Source organism: Sarcophilus harrisii, chromosome 1 (assembly GCF_902635505.1).
Source record: "Sarcophilus harrisii chromosome 1, mSarHar1.11, whole genome shotgun sequence".
Lineage (NCBI taxonomy): Eukaryota > Metazoa > Chordata > Mammalia > Dasyuromorphia > Dasyuridae > Sarcophilus > Sarcophilus harrisii.
In genome coordinates this window covers 636655759-636674567 of record NC_045426.1, presented here as the reverse complement: position 1 = coordinate 636674567, position 18809 = coordinate 636655759, and positions in this window count along the sequence as shown.

Here is an 18809-nt window from a genome sequence, read left to right as displayed (position 1 = left end):
ATCATGGAGAATGAGAGTGTGCCATAGGACTGGAGGACAGATATGCATTTTTCAAAAGAGAGAGTAAGACAGTAGTTGCAAACCATACAATAGTGACAACTTCCATTTCTAGGCAAAAAAAAAATCATATAATATATTATTAAAGAAATAGTTACTATATATTTTGAAAAGGAAATGAGAATCACAAAGAGTCAACATAACCTCATTAAGAACAGGTCCTGTGAGCCTAAGCTTATTTCATCTTTTTTTTTTTTTCTTTAACAGGGTGACTAAACTGATAAGTCAAAGGAATGTTAATGATATGGTTTATCTAAGACTAAGAAATTGCTTGATGAAGTATGTCATACTATTTTAAAAGTTAAAAGATATAGACTAGATAATATTACAATTATGTGCATTTAGAAGTAATTGAATTACCATATGTCAAAAATAGTCAATTTCAATTTTGAGGGATGTCTCTCAAAAATAGCTTAGCAATCTTTCTTGTGATTAAGTGATCTTTCTACGTGATTTAAGATATTTTTTTTTAATCAATGACTTATTTAAAGACAAATTTCATTATTAATCTATTGTCAAATAATACTAAACTAAAAGATATCGTTAACAATCTGGATAACAGTATCCAAATATATCTAAAACCAAAAAAACTTGACCCTTAGGCTGATTTTAATAATCTGAAATTCAATAAGGATGAATGTAAAGTCTTGCACCTGGGTTCAAAGACTTTACAAGCATACAATGAAAAAACATGATTAGACAGCTGGTTATTTAAAAAATTCTGAGAATTTTAGTTGATTGCCAGCTTAAATATGAATCATTTCTCTATTATAGTCATCAAAAACAATAACAGCAATGACCTACTGTGACCTTGGATTGTATTGAGAGAAACAGTTTCCAGGAATAAGAAGTTGGTATATCTGGTGCACTCTGTCTTGAGCAAATGATATCAATTGTGCTCAGTATGGGATAATTGCAATTTAGAATAGGACATTGATAAAAAGGAGAATATTCAGAAGAGGACAACCAAGGTGATGGAAAGTCTTGAGTCCATGTCATATGAGGATTAGTTGAAGGAACTGGGCATGTTTTACCTGCAGAAGAAATGACTTAGGAGATACATGATGATCTTTTGAATTTTTGAAGGATACTCATTAGGAAGGGACATTAAGCACATTTTGTTTATCTGCAGAGAATAGGGAAAGGTCCATTATTTGACACTTGTAAAGAGGCAAATTTATATTTGGTACAGGGGAATACAAAACAAACAATTGCATCTATCTAAAAATAGAAATAGGTTATTTTTAATGGGATTAATAATTATCTCATTTTTTTTTCTAAGCAGAGACTTATTAAGGCTATTTTTTCTTTCAGAATCTAAATGTTTTCTTGGAAGCAATATGGAGAAAATTCATTTTGAGTAAAATTTGGAGGTGAAGCCAAGATGGTGGAGTAAAACCAGGAAGCTGCTCAAGCTCTACTAGTTTCCCTTGAAAATCACATGAAACCAAGCCTTTGAACAGTCTGAGAGAATGAAATCAATCTCTAGTTCAATATAGATTGGAAAAACTTCAAGAAAGTTCATTTTCACTGAATGAAAGGATGAAAAGGGCATTTAGCCCAGAGAGACATTGGGAAAGCTGGTGAGAGGATCTTAATCACAGCAAATCAGCAGCTAAGACCCTTGGTCCTGGCTCATAGAGGAGCAGATCAGTGGAATGGTTTCCAATCTCGGCTCAGAATACAAACTCTGGGAAACCAGGATGTTTCCTGAAAAAGATTAGGAAAAGTTATCCCCAGCAAACACACAAGGGGTCCCTATGCTCAAAGTTGGCTCAGAGATGCATGATAAGCTTGGGACAGCATCCCCTTTATCCCAAAAGCAGAGATTGACCATAAAATAATAGAGGAAATACCAAAAGAAAAGGAAGGAAATTAGCAAGAAAGTAGAGTAAAATTTGAACCACTAATGGCTATTGATAGCCAGCTCTGAGTTTCTATTATTCCAAAAGTTTCAAAGTTAGAATGGACTTCAGGACATGGAAAATAAAATGTTCATTCTTTGTTTTTTTTTTTGTTTGTTTGTTTTTTTGTTTTTTGTTTTTGTTTTTGTTTTTACAGTATCAGTGATATCATGGGACAATACAAATCTACTTGTACATGAATTGGATTTGTTAGACAAGGTTGTGTAAACACATTAACCTCACTTTCTTTTCTGGACATCAAAGTACAGTAGCAAGAAAAAAAGCCAGGGTGACTGTTGATAACCAGGTGGATGATCTTGCTGCATTTGATGTCTGATCAAGCTCTGTGTTCCACAATACCTGCTTCAGCTAGCATCATGAGCATTGGAACAAATTATTCTCAGGCATCCATTCCACTGAGGGAAGTCTTCACATGCTTGGGATAGACATCTCCCTAACTTACTGACAGGTTTGAGGTCTTTTTGTTACTCTTAACCTGGTTTAGCCTGTTTTCCAAGAGAGTTTTTACTAGGGTAAGACTATTGTTTATATTACATCTTCTTTGGAGACATAATTACGTGAAAGGTGAATATCAAAGGTAGATAAGCAGCCCTGAAAAGGCTCAACAAGCCCTCACAGCAGAAATTCTAGTCCTTCCTGAACACCTTATACACCCAGTGAGATTGGAATCAAAAAGACTTAAAAAACATGCTAAACCCAAATAGATGGTATCACAACTCCACTGAAGCATGGTAATTATTGTAATTATTCAATAAATTTGGTAAACAGCTGTAGAGCACCTATTAAGAGCATAGAACTGTTCTAGGAATAAAAAATATAAAAATGTCTTTTGCTCATTCTATCTGGCTATATAAGATACACATAAATAAGCAAAAATAAAGACTAGGACAAAGAGTACTAAGTGGACTGGGAGATGAGTAACAGTTCAAGGAAAGGCTCCACAGAAGAGGTGAATCTGAATTTATTCTTAAAGGAAGAAAAGGATTATGATGAGTAGAAATAAAAACATTCTAAGTATGGAACATACATTATATGAATTGCTATAAACTGGAAATAGTGTGTTGAATCCAGGGAACTGTACATAGTGTTTCTCATAGAATGTAAAGTTTTTGAGGAAAGATGTATTAAGAATTTTAATGTAAAATGTGATTAAATGGAGAGAAATATATGACATATAGAATATTATGGAGATAGAGTTGACAGGACTTGATAATTCACTGCTTGGAGGTGGTGGTGAAAGAGATTCATGAATCAGGGATGTGTTTAAGGTTAGAAATTTGCACACCTTGGAAAATGGTGATGTCTTTAATAGAAAAAAAAAACAATTTAGAAGAACTAGATTTGGGAAGAGGGATGATAATTTCTACATTGCATTTAATGTGTTTCAGTTCTCTAAAGAACATTCAGGAAAAGATATGAAGAAATTCAGTTTCATGCTGATCAATGTTCAGGGGAAAGAATGGGTCTGAGTGTATAGATTTGGGAATTATCTATATATTGAAGCCATGAGAAATGATATTTCCAAGATAGAGCTTGTAGCAACAGAAAAGAAAATAAGACACCTGTTGAGCCATAGGTCAAAAGGGACTTGAGAAGGGTCAGACAAAAGCAATCAGTGTCATAAAAGTCAGACTAGGAAAGAGTATCCAGGGGAGTGATCAACAATGTCAAAAATTTGAAAAGTGGTCAGAAAAGATAGGCACTAAGAGAAAGTTATTTGGATCAGCATCTAGAGATCTTTGTAAACTTTGGAGAGATCAGAGTCAAATAAGTAGTGGATCCAGGAAACCAGATTACATGGTCAAAAATGTGAAGGCAGTAAAGAAATTGAAGAACCAATTGTGACCATTCCTTAGGAGTATTTCAGTAAAATAGAAAGAATATCTAGGATTGTATCTTGTGATGATGGTAGGACTAAATAAAGTCAAGGTGATTAGTTGGACACCCTTCCAAAAGATACCTCATGATCATTTTATCCTAATGCTTAACTTCTCTAGAGACCTGACGTTGATCAAACCAGCCCATTTCCACATTTCACTGCTGACAGGAGATTCTAAGAAATTTATATGAGCTTGAGCCCTGAGTAGCTCTGGGTGTTCAATCACCAAATTGTACATCCCATTGAACATCCAAGCTACTATCTTTATGTTGTCCATGGGATTATGGAATAGTGAGGGTTGGATGCAGACCTGAAAAGAAACTCTTCCTAAACCTTAATTTTTGCATTTTATCTTGGATCAGCTCCAATTTAGCCTATGTATATCTTGCTCATATGTAGTTGTTTATATATTGTTTCCCACATTAGATTGTGAGCTTCTTACAATCAGGAACTTTCCCCCCTTTTTTGTATCACTAGCATTTTGCACAATGCCTGATACATAGATATGTAATAAATATTTATTTGATTTAACATTTATACTATTCACCATTGACACATTTTCTTATCTTTCTGTAAGTAACTAGTGCTATTTTTCATCTGAACTACTATCTCTCCTTGTGCTGTGTCTTTTGTTTTGTTTTTATATGGGGGAAACTGGGAAGTAACTGTAGGTAGAAGAAAAAAAAACACAGAAGATACTTAAATATGAAACAAAAGATATTAGATGATTCATCAAGTTCCTAGAAGATACTTAAGGAGTAAGAGGGGAGAAAATTGGAAGCACAAGTAAAAAGTTTGCCTTGGCATGAAGAAGGGCCTTTGCCAATTCTCCTTAATTCTAGTACCTTCCCTCTATTTGATATTTCCAATTTATTTTTATGTACCTTATTTATCTTTCTTAAAAGGAGTAATAAAGATATTATGGGTGAAGTTCTAGAAATATAGAAGGGTTTAAGTATGTTTTCATGGAGAAGAGTGAACTCAGTGTGGATGTCATCCATTTTTATCTAAAGAACATTTGTTGAAAAACTAATGCAAACAAGATTAGAAAGGAAGCAATAAACTGGGAAAACATTTTTGCAGTCAAAGGTTCTAATAAAGTCTTCATTTCCAAAATATATAGAGAATTGACTCTAATTTATAAGAAATCAAGCCATTCTCCATTTGATCAAAGGATATGAATACACAATTTTCAGATGATGAAATTGAAACTATTTCTACTCATATAAAAGGGTGTTCCAAATCACTGTAGATCAGAGAAATGCAAATTAAGACAACTCTGAGATACTACTACACACCTGTCAGATTGGCTAAGACGACAGGAAAAGATAATGATGAATGTTGGAGGGGATGCTGGAAAACTGGGACACTGATGCATTACTGGTACAGTTGTGAACAGATCCAACCATTCTAGAGAACAATTTGGAACTATGCCTACTCTTTGATCCAGCAGTGTTATTACTGGGCTTATATCCCAAAGAGATCTTAAAGAAGGGAAAAAGACCTGCATGTGCCAAAATATTTGTGGCAGCCATTTTTGTAATGGCTAGAAACTGGAAATTGAATGGATGCCCATCAATTGGAGAATGGTTGGGTAAATTGTGGTATATGAATGTCATGGAATATTATTATTCTGTAAGAAATGACCAGCAGGATGAATACAGAGAGACTTGGAGAGACCTTACATGAAATGATGCTAAATGAAATGAACAGAACCAAGAGATCATTACACACTTCAACAACAATACTATATGAGGATATATTCTGATGGAAGTGAATATTGACAAAGAGAAGATCCAATTCAGTTCCACTTGATCAATAATGGACTGAACCAGCTACACCCAGAGAATGAATGTGGAATACTTACATTTTTGTTTCTCTTCCCAGGTTATTTTTACCTTTCTGAATCTGATTTTTCTTGTGCAACAAGAGAACTGTACAAATGTGTATACATATATTGTATTTAAGATAAACTGTAACATGTTTAACATTTATGATACTGCCTGCCATTTAGGGGAAGAGGTGGAGGGAGGGAAGGGAAAAGTTGGAACAGAAGTGATTGCAAGGGACAATGTTGAAAAATTACCCATGCCTATGTTCTGTCAATAAAAAGCTATAATAATAAAAAAAAAGAACATGTGTTGAAGTGTAGAAGGGGAGAGGCATGAAATACTTAAGGAAATGAATATGAGAATGTCATATAGTGAGCAACTTGAGAAATAAAGGTAAGGGCTCAAATGAGATTAAAAATTACAAATTATCTAATCAACATGATGATGTTACTTCCTTCAGTGTCATTTAACAGAAAATGAATAGAAAAGAACATAAATGGCAGATTTTATTTAGGGTTGGGATTTGGAAATATGTTAACAGTGATAGGATAAAAAAGCAATGGATCAAATGATAAAGGAATGTTCATACTTATAATTATTTTATTTCTTTTTTACTAAATTGCTTAAATTATTCAATTCAAATGTTCTAGTTGGTTGATAATCTAAATTAAGCCTCTATTTCATATATGAAGTAAATAGGGAGTCCAGAAAAACAACTACAGAATTACTATTATCCCCTGCAAAATAATGATAATTTCATCAGCAATGTATAATGCTTTCAAATTGTGCAAAACATTTTACAAATGTGTAAAAACTTAAATTGACAGTACTTTATGTTTTTTTTTCAAAAATTGTCATCTTTGTTTTAGCTTTTTGGATCTTGATTTCCTTGTGTAATATATTAAGCAATTGTTCTAAATAATACAATTTACATATTAGAATGTCATTTACATGCCATCTATAACTTTTCCAACTTACTAAAACATTGAATAGCAAATGATTAAAAATAGATTGCTGGGGAATTATATAAGAAAACTCCCTCTATTTAAAAAATGGTTCATTTTATCAATTGGTAAAACAACAACAAAAAAATCAAAAACCCTTAGTTCTGGTACCTCAACCAGTTATAGTCTGATTTACCCATAATTTCATGTAATCTACTTATTTCCATCTTATCTATAAGCAACAACACAATCAAATATCTTCTTAAAATCAACATGCACTTTGTTCACAGGATTTTTCTGGTCAGTTAACCTATTATTATTGTTTTAAAAACATCAAAATGATGTTAGCGTTTGCATGATTTTTATTCATAATGAACTCATGATTGTTTCTAGTTTATCTGATCTTTAAATCATCTGCTCCCTTTTTAAATGTTCATACACATAAAAACACACACACATACACACAGTAGAATTGACATCCTTAAAAAGAAAAAAAAAAAAAAGAAAGTTATGAGAGAACAATGAAAGATTGAATTATGACATCATAATTCAAGGAAAATTATGAAATGTTTATTGATAAAGCTGCAGACCTAATGTGGAATTATCTCACTTCTTACCTTGCAGTAACTATAGTTTCTTTCCTCTTCTAATATCTTAAAACTTTTGAGACGATAGGAAGTGATAACAGACCATGATGTTAATTGATCATTGATATTACAATTTAAAAATTGCAATACATATTCAAAACACTTAAAAATCATTAGGACAAATAGAACTTTTATCTACCTGACAAGTAAAATATATTTAAAACCAAAATCTAGTGTTTTCGTGCTTGAGATACACTAGAAACTTTGTCATTAAGGTTGAAGTAAGGCAGTTATAGTCCATTGTATTATTATTATTTGATATATTTCCAGAAGTTTTAGCTATGGAAGTGAAACAAACAAAAAGAAATTGAGAAAATAACCATAGACAAAGTTGAGGCAACATTATCTTTCTGCCAATAAAATGTTACTTAGAGAAATTCAAGGAAAAAATAGTCAAAGCATTGACTAAATTCAGCAGAGTAGCAAGATGTAAAATAATCCCATAGAAAATCAGTCTTCTTTACAACAATATAATCTAGCAGAAGGAGATTTAAAAAGAAGTTCCATTGATTCATTGTTGGTGGAGTTGTGAACGAATCCAACCATTTTGGAGAGTAGTTTGGAACTATGCTCAAAAAGTTATCAAACTGTGCATACCCTTTGATCCAGCAGTGTTACCTGGGATTATATCCCAAAGAGATTATAAAGAAGGGAAAGGGACCTGTATGTGCACGAATGTTTGTGGCAGCCCTTTTTGTAGTGGCTAGAAACTGGAAACTGAATGGATGTCCATCAGTTGGAGAATGGCTGAATAAATTGTGGTATATGAAAATTATGGAATATTACTGTTCTGTAAGAAATGACCAACAGGATGATTTCAGAAAGGCCTGGAGAGACTTACACGAACTGATGCTGAGTGAAATGAGCAGGACCAGGAGATCATTATATACTTCAACAACAATACTAGATGATGACCAGTCCTGATGGATCAGGCCATCCTCAGCAACGAGATCAACCAAATCATTACTAATGGAGCAGTAATGAACTGAACTAGCTATACCCAGAAAAAGAACTCTGGGAGATGACTAAAAACCATTACATTGAATTCCCAGTCCCTATATTTATGCACACCTGCATCTTTGATTTCCTTCACAAGCTAATTGTACAATAATTCAGAGTCTGATTCTTTTTGTACAGCAAAATAATGTTTTGGTCATGTATACTTATTGTGTATCTAAGTTATATTTTGATATATTTAACATCTACTGGTCATCCTGCCATTTAGGGGAGGGGGTGGGGGGCGGGTAAGAGGTGAAAAATTGGAACAAGAGGTTTGGCAATTGTTAATGCTGTAAAGTTACCCATGTATATATCCTGTAAATTAAAGGCTATTAAATAAAAAAAAATAAATAAAAAGAAGTTCCTTTAAAAATAACAATAAAATATGTAACAGAGATATGTACATGACTAATATGAATACAATAGCAAAACACTCTCCGCACCCCCCAGAAATAATTTTTTAAAAAGCTTTGAATAATTCAGGAAATATATTCTTTGGTGTTGATCAGGTCATACTTGTAGAATTAAAATGTTGACTACCATCTAAATTAATTTACAGATTGAATGTCATACCAGCCAAAATACAAAGGGGTTGCTCTACAGAAGTAGAACATATAACAAAATTCACTTGGGGAAATAAGGATCTCAACAGAAAGAATAAATCAGGAACAAATTGTGCTTAACATTACTTACCAGATCTCAAAAACATACCAAATGTAATTAAACTACTTTGTACTAGGTAGAAGAAAATAGAAAAATTGTTTAATAGTACAGATTGCTTAATAAAGATCCAGGCAAATGTAATTTGTAGCCTAGTTTTTGTTAAATCCTAGGACATTAATTCCAGGATAAGACAAAGATAGTCAATATAAACTTTTTTGGGAAAATGCAATATAGTTTTCAGGGGAAAGGCTTAGCTTAATATTTTAGACAATATAACACAATAAGTTTGGATTGTATATACAGTCTAAAAGCAACAAGCAAAAAAAAAAAAAAAAAAGAAAACTACTTAATAGATGAAACTGGAGTATGTACCCTATGTAAATATGTAGAGAGGGAGAATTCTTAAACAAAGGAGGTGATCCTAAAAGATAAAATAGATCATTTTCATTGCATCCAATAAGAAAGATTTTGCACTAAAATGATATAAATGCAACAAGGAAACAGTTGATTAGGAAAAAAAATCTTTCAATAAATATTCCCTAATACAAACATATGAAAACAAAATCCATTTTACAATCTATAAGTGCTTAAAGAATTGTTAGAGTCAATTTTCAAAAGAAATAGAACCAGTATACAAGCTTATGAAAAAAATACCATTAAATAAGAAAAATATAGATTCAAACAAATCTCAGGTTTCATATCATTTTCATCAAATTGGCAAAGGTTTATTAAAATGGAAATGGCAAATACTAGAGAATCTATGAGATGGCAGACACATCAATATACTGATACTTGAGGTTTTTATTGGTCCGAAGAATTATGAAAAAAAATTGGAATGTTGCTAATTAAATACTTTAGAATCAACATATCACATCTATGTAAAATCTTATGATATGAATGAAAAGTGAAGTAACTCATATAAACTATTTATAGCCTCACTTTTTATAAAATCAAAGAATTAGAAGGAAAATAGGAATGTATTAATTGGATAATGACTGAACAGACTGCATCATGGATATGTAACAGATTATTATTTTATTGTAAGAAATGAAAAAACAAAAAATTTAAAGAGAGCAAGACACATGAATTGATACAAAAGAAGTAAGCAAAATATGAAAAGTAACTTACATAATCATCAAAATAAGGCAGAATAAAACAATATTGTATACTTAGTAACTTCAGTCTATTCATGGATTAACAACAACAAAGTGAGAATCATGATTCAATAGAACTAACAAAGGATGAACCTCACCTCTTGGCAGAAGGGTAGTAGACTAGATGTGCAATAAGGGTTTTTTTAAAAGTATCCTTAGTATATTTGTTTTGGCATTACCTATTTATTATTAAAAAAAAGTCTCCATTACTGTTGGGCTGAGGATATGTGTTATTTGGGAACATTAAAATGATATAAAAATGAAAATGGCATCAACAAAACATTTTTAATGGGAAGGGCTCAGAAAATACCTCACTGGGATGGCTAATGAATATAACAAGGTAATAAGAATTTATTAAGTTTTTAAGAAAGGATTTATTTTATTAAGTTATTAAGAAATGAAATCCCAGCACACAAAAAAAGAAATAAAAAATGGAGGGAGTGATTGAAGGAGTAGGAGAAAGGAATGGGTATACCAGTGGGAAGCATAATATTAAAGTCCAGAAAGTCATTAGTAGAGCTAGCAGAAAAGTAAAAGTTGGCTGGCCTGGCCCCCTCACCCAAATGGAAATTTCAGGAAGAATATACAAAGGGAGAAGAGGATTGGAAGGATATTTCAGAGTGAAAAGACCACAGGACTAAATAAGTTTTCCAGAATAAGGAAGCATCAGGCTGAGGGAAATTTGAGGCTGAGACTGCAGCATGACCTGAAGCATAGTATTGAAATCTGGAAAGTCAGAAATAGAGAAAAGAGGAGGAAAACATTTAGTCAGCACAAATTTGTCTTAGATTATTTTGATATCAAGCCACTACTGGGGAATTTATGTGCTTCAAAATTGACAAGAGAACCTGGAGACATAAGAATCCAGATAATAGAGATATTAAATGATAGAAATTAACAACTATAAGGTTCTTAATTTCATTGGTCATGTACTCAAAGATGCTGTCTGGTCACTGGACAACAAAAGAAAGTATCAAAAAAATATGCTTCAAGAGGGGGATACATCTAGCATTGTCATAGCATGGAATGAAAATCATGTATTCTGACCATGTCAGGAGACAAATGGAACTAAAACTTATTGAGATTGCATTCATTTCTCTCCCCACTTCTAATTTCTATATTATCTTGAGGGGAAAAAAAGAAAACAGTATTTAGATTTCCTCTTGAAAATTTAGACACAGGAGAGAAATGCGTAGGGGTTGAGAATTATTGTCTTTTTAGGGTTTTTTTAAAATCCATATCTCAATTCTAAAACTGTCCTTTCATTTACCTTCATTTTTCCTCTAGTGAAGATGTCATTTAATTTATATGTGATAGAGAAATTCTTTGTTGATCATGTTGTTGTGGGAATGAGATTAGTGTCCTGTGGGAATAGGTACTAGAATCATTTGATAAATTATAAATTAAGGTTGGGAATATTCATATCCTTAGAGAAAAGCTCAGCTTAACATTAAAAATGGAAATCTAGGGAGACATTTGGACCAAGCAGGTGTTATCCACACATATGCAGACAAATTAAAAGGAACTAAGAACAGAGATCTGCTGCTTTTTATGCACACTTGTTTTGTGACATACATTATCTGGTAACTCAGCGTGTGGAGCACTTTTTAGTGGTTCCCTCAGTGGCTACCCAATCACTTCTCTTAGAGATAACGTAAAACAATTGGGTTCATTTTCTTTACATATGCAATTTCAAAGCTGGAAAGGACCTTAGAGAATTTTTATTGCAATCCTTTCTTTCCTTTAAATCCAGATGTATATATGTGTGTGCATGCATGTTTGTGTGTGTGTGTGTGTGTGTGTGTGTATGTGCATGTGTTTGTGTGTATCGTTAGGAGGAGAAAGTAAATAAAGGTAGGATGAAGGTATTGAACCTAGTTTATGTAGGAGGCAGTGCTATCCTCATGATTTCTCACATCATTGAAATTCCCATCTCTCTTTTTTCAACTTTTAGTCTCCATCTATCACTGCATGCTTTGTAGTTATTGGTGAATCTATTTCATTTCCCTTTAGATAAGGATTTCTGTCTTAAGCACATGGCCAGTGCTTAAGGTGTTCAAGAAGAATAGCATGTGGATAGAGGGCTAATCTTAAAGTCAAGACAAGCAGATGTCTCTGACATCTACTAGCTGTGACATTATGGGTATCCAGCATTTAACCTCTCACTACCACAGGCAATTCTCTGACTCTTGAAGTTATAAGAGACTAACCCAAACTGTATTGGAGAGCTGTAATAAATTCTTACATTAGGGAAGAAAGAAAGATAATGAAAAAGAAGAGAGACATGGAGAAGGAAGAGTAGGAAGAGATAATGTTTGTTCATTAAGCATTAGAGATGAATAATATCTAGCACCTTTAAAAAAATTAAGGAAACAAAGGTCCAAAGATGGGTAGTAATGATTCTGAGATCAGTGTAGAAAGGGATAATGCTGAAAGCAAAATATTCTGAGTCCTAGTCAGGTGGGAAGTTGATTTGATTCAAATTGATCCTCACTCTCCTTTGCCACAAACAATTTTGGCAAAACCTTCAATAAAGAAAAAATGACTGAATTAACCAGTCCAAATAAATGGCAGTGTTTCCCTCTAACGGAGGAAGGAGTTAAGCTTGCGTGTGATTATTTATCCATTTGGCTAATTAGATTTTAATAAACCATTTCACACTGCTGGTTCTCAGCTTTGTGAGGTGAATTTCAATTGGTTTTGATAGGAAGCCTTCACCAGGATTGAAAATTCACATAAAGATTACAAATAATAGAATAACTAATGGGACACCTTCTCAGGAAAAAGAAAACAGATTCCCCTTTGCAGCTGGGTTTGGGGCTTTACTTTCTTCTGGTTAGGAAATTGAATATTTCTTTATTCCCTCTTGCTGACTTTATCCCTGAATCTCCCTCAGCCTTTCCTCCTCAACTGGAAATACCCTTGATCTCTCTTTACTTAACATCTTAATTGTTCTTTACGGTACAACCCCCAAATCTACATCAAAGATGTGTTAGGTCACAATATTGCATTCCTTTAGAAGAAATATGTTATTAATCTCTATTCTGTCCTATATTTTATGTCTGTGATATTTGGATTCCCTTAAGTAAAACCTACCTGCTTCCTCCCAAGCTAAGGCACCAATGCCCTTTCTCTTGAAGCTTAAATGTCTTCCCTGTCTCTTTTCACTTCTTAAAATTATAGAGTTATCCAACTATAACATTTAATGAACAAATTTTATCTCTTCCTCCTTCTCTCCCTTCTCTTCTGATTGTTGTTATTCATCATCATCATGATCATCATCTTCATCATCATCAACAACACCATCATCCTCTTTCTCTTTCTTCCTTAGTTTGGAAACTTTCTCTGCCTTTCCAATATAGTTTGGCTAGTCTACTGTAATATAAAGTCACTCAAAAGGTGTTTGACCTACGTTACCCTCTCATCCCTTGATCCACATTTTTGCTTCTCTTTAACCTCTCTTATAGCATTCTTTTGCATTTTTTCTTTTCTATCTCTTCTGTAAGACTGATTGCTATACTGGTTAGTATGTTGAACTTTGAGTCAAGAAGATTACAGTGGAAACCTTACCTAACCTAATTATTGTTGTGTAACCCTAGAAAAGTCACTGATATTTCTGAGTATCAGTTTAATATCTCTGAATATCAGTTTAATATCTCTGAGTATCAGTTTACTCAACTTGAAAATCAATAACACAGATTAAGTGACACTTTAAGCTGGTTCCAGCTCTAATTAATTGATCATATTACAATGATCAGTTTCTGCCTAAGTATTTTTCTAGATTGAGCTTCCTCAATATAATTTTTTATTTCTTCAAAACCTTCTAATTCTTTTAGTTCTAGGACTTAGTAGCCATTTGTTCTATTGTATTGGCTAAAGAATAAGACCTAGCTCAACAAACTGCATTATAAACATCAATTATACTAATGATAGCCAGTATTCTTACATTACTTTAAGATTTGTGCGTATCTACTTGCAAAAACGACAGACTTGGAAAATAGATCTAAGAGAGATAATCCTGAGGATTATTGGACTTTCCGAAAAATATGATGAAAAAAAGAGCCTAGATACTATCTTACAAGAAATCATCAAAGAGAGCTGCCCAGATGTAATAGAATCAGAAGGTAAAACAGGCATTGAAAAAATTCATCGAACACCTTCTGAAAGAAACCCTAAAATACAAACCCAAAGGAATATTGTGGCCAAATTTCAGAACTATCAGATTAAGGAAAAAATTTTAAAAGCAGCAAAAAAAAAAAAAAAAAAAAAACATTTAAATACCGAGGTGCCACAATAAGGATCACCCAAGATCTGGCTGCCTCTACATTAAAGGAAAGAAGGGCCTGGAATATGATATTCCTAAAGGCACAAGAACTTGGGATGCAGCCAAGAATAAACTACCCAGCTAAGTTGAGCATTTTCTTCCAGGGAAGAAGATGGACATTTAATGAAACAAATGAATTCCACTTGTTTCTGAAGAAAAAACCAGAACTACACAAAAAATTTGATCTCCAACCATAGAACTCAAGAGATGCAGAAAAGGTAAAAATAACTCTTGAGAATTGTATTTCTGTTGTGGATACAAAAAGAATACATGTATAATTTGATTGTACTGATATAACATAAAAAAGGGAAGTAGATATGGAAAAGGGATGATGGCAGAATAAGGTGGGAAGGAGGGATAAAAAGAGGGAAACCACATCCCACAAAGAGGCTAAGGAAACTTATCATATCTGAGGGAATTTAGAGAGGGGGAGGAACATTGTGTGAATCTTACTCTCATCAGAGTTGGCTCAAAGAAAAAATAATTGACATTTGTTTTAGAGAAAATTCTCTCTCGCCTCATTAAAAACGGGGGAGAGGAAAAGGGAAAAGAAAAAGAGTAATAAGGGAAGGAAGGGGGAAAGACTCAAAGGGGGGGAGGGAGGGATTATAAAGAGGATAAGTATCGTGATACAAGAGGGGTACATAAGTTTAAAAGGGGGAAAGAGGGTTGGGGGAGGCAAGAATAAGTAAAGCACAATCTGGGGTTATTAGGATGGCAGGAAATACAGATTTAGTAATTCTAACCGTAAATGTGAATGGGATGAACTCCCCCATAAAGAGGAGGCAGATAGCAGACTGGATCAAAAGTCAGAACCCTACAATATGTTGTTTACAAGAAACACATTTAAAGCAGGGAGATACATATAGAGTAAAGGTAAAAGGCTGGAGCAAAATCTATTATGCTTCAGGTGAAGTCAAAAAAGCAGGGGTAGCCATCCTTATCTCAGATCAAGCAAAAGTAAAAATTGATCTAATTAAAAGAGATAAGGAAGGAAACTACATCCTGCTAAAGGGTAGCATAAACAACGAAGCAATATCAATATTAAACATATATGCACCAAGTGGTATGGCACTCAACTTCCTAAAGGAGAAGTTAAGAGAGTTGCAAGAAGAAATAGACAACAAAACTGTAATAGTAGGAGATCTCAACCTTGCACTCTCAGAATTAGACAAATCAAACCACAAAACAAATAAGAAAGAAATTAAAGAAGTAAATAGAATATTAGAAAAATTAGGTATGTTGGATCTTTGGAGAAAATTGAATGGAGATAGAAGGGAATATACTTTCTTCTCAGCAGTTCATGGAACCTATTCAAAAATTGACCATATATTAGGACATAAAGACCTCAAAATTAAATGCAAGAAAGCAGAAATAGTAAATGCTTTCTTTTCAGATCATGATGCAATAAAAACTACATTCAACAAAAAGTTAGGGGGAAATAGACCAAAAAGTAATTGGAAACTAAACAATCTCATCTTAAAGAATGATTGGGTGAAGCAGCAAATTATAGATACAATTAATAATTTCACTCAAGATAATGACAATGATGAGACATCATACCAAAATTTGTGGGATGCAGCCAAAGCGGTAATAAGAGGGAATTTTATATCCTTAGAGGCTTACTTGAATAAAACAGAGAAAGAAAAGATTAATGAATTGGGCTTGCAACTAAAAAAACTAAAAAAAGACCAAATTAAAAACCCCCAATCAAATACTAAATTGGAAATTCTAAAATTAAAAGGAGAAATTAAAAATATTGAAAGTAAAAAAACTATTGAACTAATTAATAAAACTAAGAGTTGGTTCTATGAAAAAGCCAATAAAATAGATAAGCCTTTGGTAAATCTGATTAGAAAAAGGAGGGAGGAAAATGAAATTAGTAGTCTTAAAAATGAAAAGGGAGAACTTTCCACCAATGAAGAGGAAATTAGAGAAATAATAAGGAGTTATTTTGCTCAACTTTATGCCAATAAATTTGATAACCTAAGTGAAATGGATGACTACCTCCAAAAATATAGACTTCCCAGACTAACAGAGGAGGAAGTAAATTGCTTGAATAGTCCCATTTCAGAAAAAGAAATAGAACAGGCAATTAAACAACTCCCTAAGAAAAAATCCCCAGGACCAGATGGATTTACATGTGAATTTTACCAAACATTTAAAGAACAATTGGCCCCAATGCTATATAAATTATTTGATAAAATAGGGAATGAAGGAGTCCTACCAAATTCCTTCTATGACACAGACATGGTACTGATACCTAAACCAGGTAGGCTGAAAACAGAGAAAGAAAATTATAGACCAATCTCCCTAATGAATATTGATGCTAAAATCTTAAATAAGATATTAGCAAAAAGACTACAGAAAATCATCTCCAAGATAATACACTATGATCAAGTAGGATTTATACCAGGAATGCAGGGCTGGTTCAATATTAGGAAAACTATCAATATAATTGGCCATGTTAATAACCAAATTAACAAAAACCATATGATCATCTCAATAGATGCAGAAAAAGCATTTGATAAAATCCAACATCCATTCCTATTAAAAACACTTGAGAGTATAGGAATAAATGGACTTTTCCTTAAAATAATCAGCAGCATCTATTTAAAACCATCAGTAAGCATCATATGTAATGGACACAAACTGTAACCATTCCCAATAAGATCTGGAGTGAAACAAGGTTGCCCACGATCACTGTAACAATTTAATATTGTATTAGAAATGCTAGCTTTAGCAATAAGAGCTGAGAAAGAGATTAAAGGAATAAGAATAGGCAATGAGGAAACCAAATTATCACTCTTTGCCGATGACATGATGGTATACTTAGAGAACCCCAGAGATTCTGCTAAAAAGTTATTAGAAATAATCCACAACTTTAGCAAAGTTGCTGGTTATAAAATAAACCCACATAAGTCATCAGCATTCTTATATATCACTAACAAAATCCAACAGTCAGAGTTACAAAGAGAAATTCCATTTAAAGTAACTACTGATAATATAAAATATTTAGGAATCTATCTGCCAAGGGAAAATCAGAAACTTTATGAGCAAAATTACAGACCACTTTTCACACAAATTAAGTCTGATCTAACCAATTGGAAAAATATTAAATGCTCTTGGATAGGGCGAGCAAATATAATAAAGATGACAATATTACCTAAACTAATCTATTTATTTAGCGCTATACCAATCAGAGTCTCAAAAAACTATTTTAATGACCTAGAAAAAACAACAACAAAGTTCATATGGAAAAACAAAAGGTCAAGAATTTCAAGGGAATTAATGAAAAAAAAATCAAATGATGGTGGCTTAGCTGTACCAGATCTAAAATTATATTATAGAGCAGCAGTTACCAAAACTATTTGGTATTGGCTAAGGAATAGATTAGTTGATCAGTGGAATAGATTAGGTTCAAGGGATAAAACAGTCAACAAATATAGCAACCTAGTCTTTGACAAACCCAAAGATCCCAGCTTTTGGGATAAGAACTTACTGTTTGATAAAAATTGCTGGGAAAATTGGAAACTAATATGGCAGAAACTAGGCATTGATCCATACTTAACGCCGTACACCAAGATAAGGTCAAAATGGGTTCATGACCTAGGCATAAAGAATGAAATTATTAATAAATTAGAGGAACATAGGATAGTTTACCTCTCAGACCTGTGGAAGGGGAAGGTCTTTATGACCAAAGCAGAACTAGAGATCATTACTGATCACAAAATAGAAAATTTCGATTATACCAAACTGAAAAGTTTTTGTACAAACAAAACTAATGCAGACAAGATTAGAAGGGAAGCAATAAACTGGGAAAATATTTTTACAGTCAAAGGTTCTGATAAAGGCCTCATTTCCAAAATATATAGAGAATTAACTCTAATTTATAAAAAATCAAGCCATTCTCCAATTGAAAAATGGTCAAAGGATATGAACAGACAATTCTCAGATGAAGAAATTGAAACTATTTCTAGTCATATGAAAAGATGCTCCAAGTCATTATTAATCAGAGAAATGCAAATTAAGACAACTCTAAGATACCACTACACACCTGTCAGATTGGCTAAGATGACAGGAAAAAATAATGATGATTGTTGGAGGGGATGCGGGAAAACTGGGACATTGATGCATTGTTGGTGGAGTTGTGAACGAATCCAACCATTTTGGAGAGTAGTTTGGAACTATGCTCAAAAAGTTATCAAACTGTGCATACCCTTTGATCCAGCAGTGTTACTACTGGGATTATATCCCAAAGAGATTATAAAGAAGGGAAAGGGACCTGTATGTGCACGAATGTTTGTGGCAGCCCTTTTTGTAGTGGCTAGAAACTGGAAACTGAATGGATGTCCATCAGTTGGAGAATGGCTGAATAAATTGTG